Source organism: Myotis daubentonii, chromosome X (assembly GCF_963259705.1).
Source record: "Myotis daubentonii chromosome X, mMyoDau2.1, whole genome shotgun sequence".
Lineage (NCBI taxonomy): Eukaryota > Metazoa > Chordata > Mammalia > Chiroptera > Vespertilionidae > Myotis > Myotis daubentonii.
In genome coordinates this window covers 45610006-45616005 of record NC_081861.1, presented here as the reverse complement: position 1 = coordinate 45616005, position 6000 = coordinate 45610006, and positions in this window count along the sequence as shown.

Here is a 6000-nt window from a genome sequence, read left to right as displayed (position 1 = left end):
CCCTGCTGAGTAGTGCCAAATAAGTCATTCTGTATCTCTGAACCTCTCCCTAAAATCTTAAGCAAATAAAGAGTTGTCAAGGGTGTATTAGCCAGGGCTCTGAAAGGGACGCCTGAAGTACTGTTGCAGTCCAGTTGAAGCACTAAAGAAATGGCTGCAGAACTAGGGAAGAAATTAAAGTGCAGTCTTACAGGTAATAAAGTCATGCACAACTGTCCTTGTTTGTCAAATTCATCCTCTTATTTAACAAAGGCTCCAAAGAGCACTGGTAAGGCCTGAGAATAGCAGCAATTTTGGCAGTACGGGGAATCCTAGAGAACTTTACTTTTCCTATGGACTAATCCTGAGCTCCATGTTATGGTAAAATGGATACTCAAAGTAGATAATGTAAATTAACTACAAGTTTAACTAATATTCTCTATAAAATGGTAAGCTTACAGAAAGGAATACAACCCATGAGATATGATTATATTCAGCATCTTGTGAACCAAAGCAAGAACTGCATATTCAAGTAGGAAGTAATCAGTGTTTCACATTCTGTAATCACTTGAGCAAAACTCATATTTTCAGGAGAAATTAAGCATATATATTTGAGAGAAGAATGTAGCCTTACACTAGAGAATCAAACTCAATACATGATAAAACAATATTGCACTTAGCCTCCCAGATTAGAATTTACTTATTAAAATATGTAATAATAAAGTACTTTACTGACAGCTGACAGAGGGGAGAGGGAAGGGGGGACAGGATGAAAGAAGGTGAAGAGATTAGCCAAAGAACATATAGGCATAGCCTATGGACACAGGCAGCAGTGTAGTGATGGTCAGAGGGCAGAGGGGAGTGGGGGCTGGGTGGAGGTGGGCAAAGGGGCGGGGGAAAGAGGGACATCTGTAATAGTGTAAACAATAAAAATAAACTTAACTGTTTTGAAAATATCCTACTCCAACCCCAACATTCGAAACTTTGGAAAATTCAGAAAATGTATATAGAGATGAGGCCAGTCTTGCTAATTCTAAAGTTTTATCTAACTGATTAAATCTAAAAAGGCCTACTTTGAAGCAAATTTTTGAATCAGCTCTATACTACTTTAAAGTTAAGAAGGCTCCCTTTCCTTGAATTCATTTGTTACAGGGATTCAATAGTCATATATAGAAGCAGTCATTTTGTTTTTTAAGGATGAACAATAAAATTAAGCATCACCAACATCAGTGTCATAAAGGTCAGAGAGAACAAAGATGGCGGCATAGGTTAACGCCGGAGTTTGCTGCTTTGAACAACTACTTCAAAAGTGAAACTAAAGGACGGAACGGACATCACCCAGAACCACAGGAACGCTGGCTGAGTGGAAGTCCTACAACTAGGAGGAAAGAGAAACGCATATGGACACTCAGAGGAGGCGCAGTGCTGAAGTCAAATTCTGAGGTGCGGAGTGCGTGGAGCGGGCTGGCAGCGGAGGGCGCGGTTGGCGTTTTCAATCGGGAGGGAGTCACAGACTCTGAGCTCCAGATACAGGCGAGTCTTTAGGGACCCAGACTCAAACGGGAGAAGCGGGACTGTCTGGCTTCGGTCAGAGCGAGTGCAGCTTTCTCTCCCAGCTTTGCAGCGGGTGCTGGGACTCAGAGAGACAGAGCCCCTGGGGACAGGACTGAGAGCCGCCATAACTGCTCTCTCCGGCCCACCCTGATGATCCTGTGCAACCCGCCCTGCCCAAGCCCTGCACAGAGGCATTTGCCAGATAGCCTCAGGCAAAGGCTAGATTAGCACCTCCCTAGAGGACAGAAGTTCTCTCACTGCTGACACAGCTGATTCTCATAGCCACTTGGCCTGGAGGTCAAACCCTCCCTGGGATTAGCTACAACAATCAAGGTTTAACTATAAGACTGCGAACAAAGACCACTAGGGAGTGCACCAAGGAAGCATAACAAAATGCGGAGACAAAGAAACAGGACAAAATTGTCAATGGAAGAAATAGAGTTCAGAACCACACTTTTAAGGTCTCTCAAGAACTGTTTAGAAGCCGCCGATAAACTTAATGAGATCTACAAGAAAACTAATGAGACCCTCGATGTTATATTGGGGAACCAACTAGAAATTAAGCATACACGGACTGAAATAACCAATATTATACAGACTCCCGACAGCAGACCAGAGGAGCGCAAGAATCAAGTCAATGATTTGAAATGCGAGGAAGCAAAAAACACCCAACCGGAAAAGCAAAATGAAAAAAGAATCCAAAAATGCGAGGATAGTGTAAGGAGCCTCTGGGACAGCTTCAAGCGTACCAACATCAGAATTATAGGGGTGCCAGAAGATGAGAGAGACCAAGATATTGAAAACCTATTTGAAGAAATAATGACAGAAAACTTCCCCCACCTGGTGAAAGAAATGGACTTACAGGTCCAAGAAGCGCGGAGAACCCCAAACAAAAGGAATCCAAAGAGGACCACACCAAGACACATCATAATTAAAATGCCAAGAGCAAAAGATAAAGAGAGAATCTTAAAAACAGCAAGAGAAAGAAACTCAGTTACCTACAAGGGAATACCCATACGACTGTCGGCTGATTTCTCAACAGAAACTTTGCAGGCCAGAAGGGAGTGGCAAGAAATATTCAAAGTGATGAATACCAAGAACCTACAACCAAGATTACTTTATCCAGCAAAGCTATCATTCAGAATTGAAGGTCAGATAAAGAGCTTCACAGATAAGGAAAAGCTAAAGGAGTTCATCACCACCAAACCAGGATTATATGAAATGCTGAAAGGTATCCTTTAAGAAGAGGAAGAGGAAGAAAAAGGTAAAGATACAAATTATGAACAACAAATATGCATCTATCAACAAGTGAATCTAAGAATCAAGTGAATAAATAATCTGATGAACAGAATGAACTGGTGATTATAATAGAATCAGGGACATAGAAAGGGAATGGACTGACTACTCTTGGGGGGGAAAGGGGTGTGGGAGATGCGGGAAGAGACTGGACAAAAATCGTGCACCTATGGATGAGGACAGTGGGTGGGGAGTGAGGGCAGAAGGTGGGGCGGGAACTGGGAGGAGGGGAGTTATGGGGGGGAAAAAAGAGGAACAATTGTAATAATCTGAACAATAAAGATTTAATTAAAAAAATAAAGGTTAACCAATTATTTAATATATCAAACTGCAGGAAGGTGATGAGTTTTTTATAAGTCAAATTTGGAAGCAGGGTTTAATAAGATTCTTTCTGTGATCACACCTATCATATCATTTACTCATTCCTAAAATATATAAACTTCTGCTACATGCAAAGCTTACTGTATATCTATATCTAATATAGATATACAGATAGATAGATATGTGTATATATAGATAGATATGTGTGTATATATCTCAATAGATAGCTATGGATAGATATATAGTTATGTAATGTCGTGCTCGCTTCAGCAGCACATATACTAAAATAGTTATGTAATGTTTGTTTCAGGGACCTCACATTGGCCTGGTTCATGTTTAAGATTGGTCCACAGTAGTTGCTAAATAAATATTTATTGTGTGAATGAGTATAAGAAAGGATTCTTTTTATTCAGGAGTTCACATCTAAGGTATCTCTCAATTAATATAAAGCGGAATGTGTAGAATAGGACATATTAGAATACTGGTATCAATCCTTTTGTTTCTAAAATTCTATAATTCTATGTCAAAATGTCAATTGCAATCTTCTATTTCATCTGCTGATTAGGAGTAAATAAATGCTAATAAAAAGGCAATGATAAATGTGTACTAGGGACAAACTGTAAAAATAAAGGAGGGGCAAAACCTCTTTTGTGACAATTTCATTAATATATGAATTCTTCTGAAGGAAGTAGAGTCCTAAAAACTGTTGGTTGTTTTTTGTGGGGTTATTTTGTTGTTGTGGTTTTCTTTTTTTGTTGTTGTTCCCAGCCCTGTCTTGTGGTGGGGTTCGGACTTCAGAACTACTCATAGCTTTAGGTGTATGAATCCAGCATTCAAGAAATGTTTTCTTTGTAGATGTTTGGTCTCAAATAAGATATGCTGACTGGAGATAGCAGCTAATCATATGAAAAGTCAGCCTTCTTTACTGTAATCATGAATAACCGAGAGCATACAATGAATTTATTTTTGCTTAATTATTACTATTTAAAAGAAAAATACGGTGCCACTAACTAGCGATGTGACTGTGATCCCTTACATTTTGGGACTTTAGTTTCCTCACTGTTTAATGAGGCTTTGTTAAATGCTGATGATTAAAGCCTTTTGTTGGTCTCTAATTTTATGATTCTAACATTAGCCAAGCTTCATCCTTCTACCATTGTACTTTAATAGGAGAAACTCTATGGGTCCTCATTTATTTTGAATTGCTCCCCTGTACATATCACTCTCCACCATATAAGAAGCTCCTTTTGTAATACAGAAATTAAATTTCTAAAATCCCACTTACTGGAACATTATTTAGCCCCTTCTAATCTTTTCTGGAAGAGAGTGATATATAAATAATAAATAAATGACATAAAAATAAGACAGCATATTTAAACAAACCTTAACTGGGTTTCTAAGCACAGAAAGCAAAGACATGAAAATCTCTCACCCAAGGGGTTTCATTAGTGAGCTGGGGCAAAGGGTATCCCAGAATAAAACATTGCAGAAAAAAGCCCAGAGGTGAGAAGACTGTACTGAGAGATATCTTTAGTTTGGCCAAAATGGTAGAGATGTTTAGGGTCACAGAGGATAATGAAAAAATAATGCAACTTAGGCTACCATGTAAACTAAGTAGAGTGATGGCATGTGCTAGAATTAAAAGTTGGAAAAAAGACAGTCTGGTAGCTAATAATCATAGTAGAAGTAATGAATCTACTACCATTTGATTCATCCATATTGTGAGCCAGGCCCTACCCAAAGCATTTTACGTGTATTTTCATATTTATTCCTTATATTGATTCTATGCAGTTAATAGTTTTATCCTCATTTTCTAAATTGAGGAAACTGAGAAAGTTAATTAAATGTTTCAACTTCACACAGCATCAGGTTGTGTGTGTGCATCAGAGCCTGTCTGAAACATCTGCCTCACTCTAGGGCTTATGTTCTGAAATGCTACACAGCGTACCCATAATTCAGTGTGGTGTGATGATTCCAGGGACTTGGTCTCTGGCTTTGCATACTTAAGAACTCTGTTGCTGACATATGAATGTGTGAAATCCATATTCACATCTCCTATTTTGCCAACATGACTGGTGACATGTTATAATTAATTAACTAAAAGCTCATCTTACAGTTGCTCCATTTTTGTTTCTTTAATGGAGTATCGAGTGACATTCTGCTCCCTTGATGAGATTTAGCTCAGAAAGCTGCCTAGGTTGTCAGTAACATACTTCTTGGTTTGCATCCATTTTTCAATCAGATCAGTGTCATTAAAAAAAACAAAAACAAAAAAACAGGGTTCTCTTTTTCACAGTAAACATTGGCACCCATGATCTCAAAATGAATTTTAGACATTTAGCTGCAAAATCAATCTTGGTTATAAAATACTAGAGGCCTGGTGCACGTGGGGTGGTCCCTCAGCCCAGCCTGCACCATCTCCAATCTGGGACCCTGTGGGATCGGGCCTAAACCAGCAGTTGGACATCTCTCTTGCAATCCAGGACCATTGGCTCCTAACCACTCACCTGCCTGCCTGCCTAATGCCCCTAACTGCTCCCCTACTTGCCTGATTGCCTCTAACCACCTCTGCCTGCCTGCCTGCCTGGTCGCCCCTAACAGCCCTACTACCCTGCTGCCCTGCTTGCCCCCAATGTGCATATGGCTGTGGTCCCTCAGCCTGGCCTGTGCCCTCTCACAGTCTGGATCCTTTGGGGGATGTGAGCCTAAGCCAGCAGTCAGACATCCTTAGCTCTGCTACAGAGGCAGGAGAGGCTCCCACCCCCGCTGCTGCACTTGCCAGCTATGAGCCCAGCACAGGGCTTCTGGCTGAGCGGCACTCCCCCTGTGAGAGCATACTGACCACCAGGG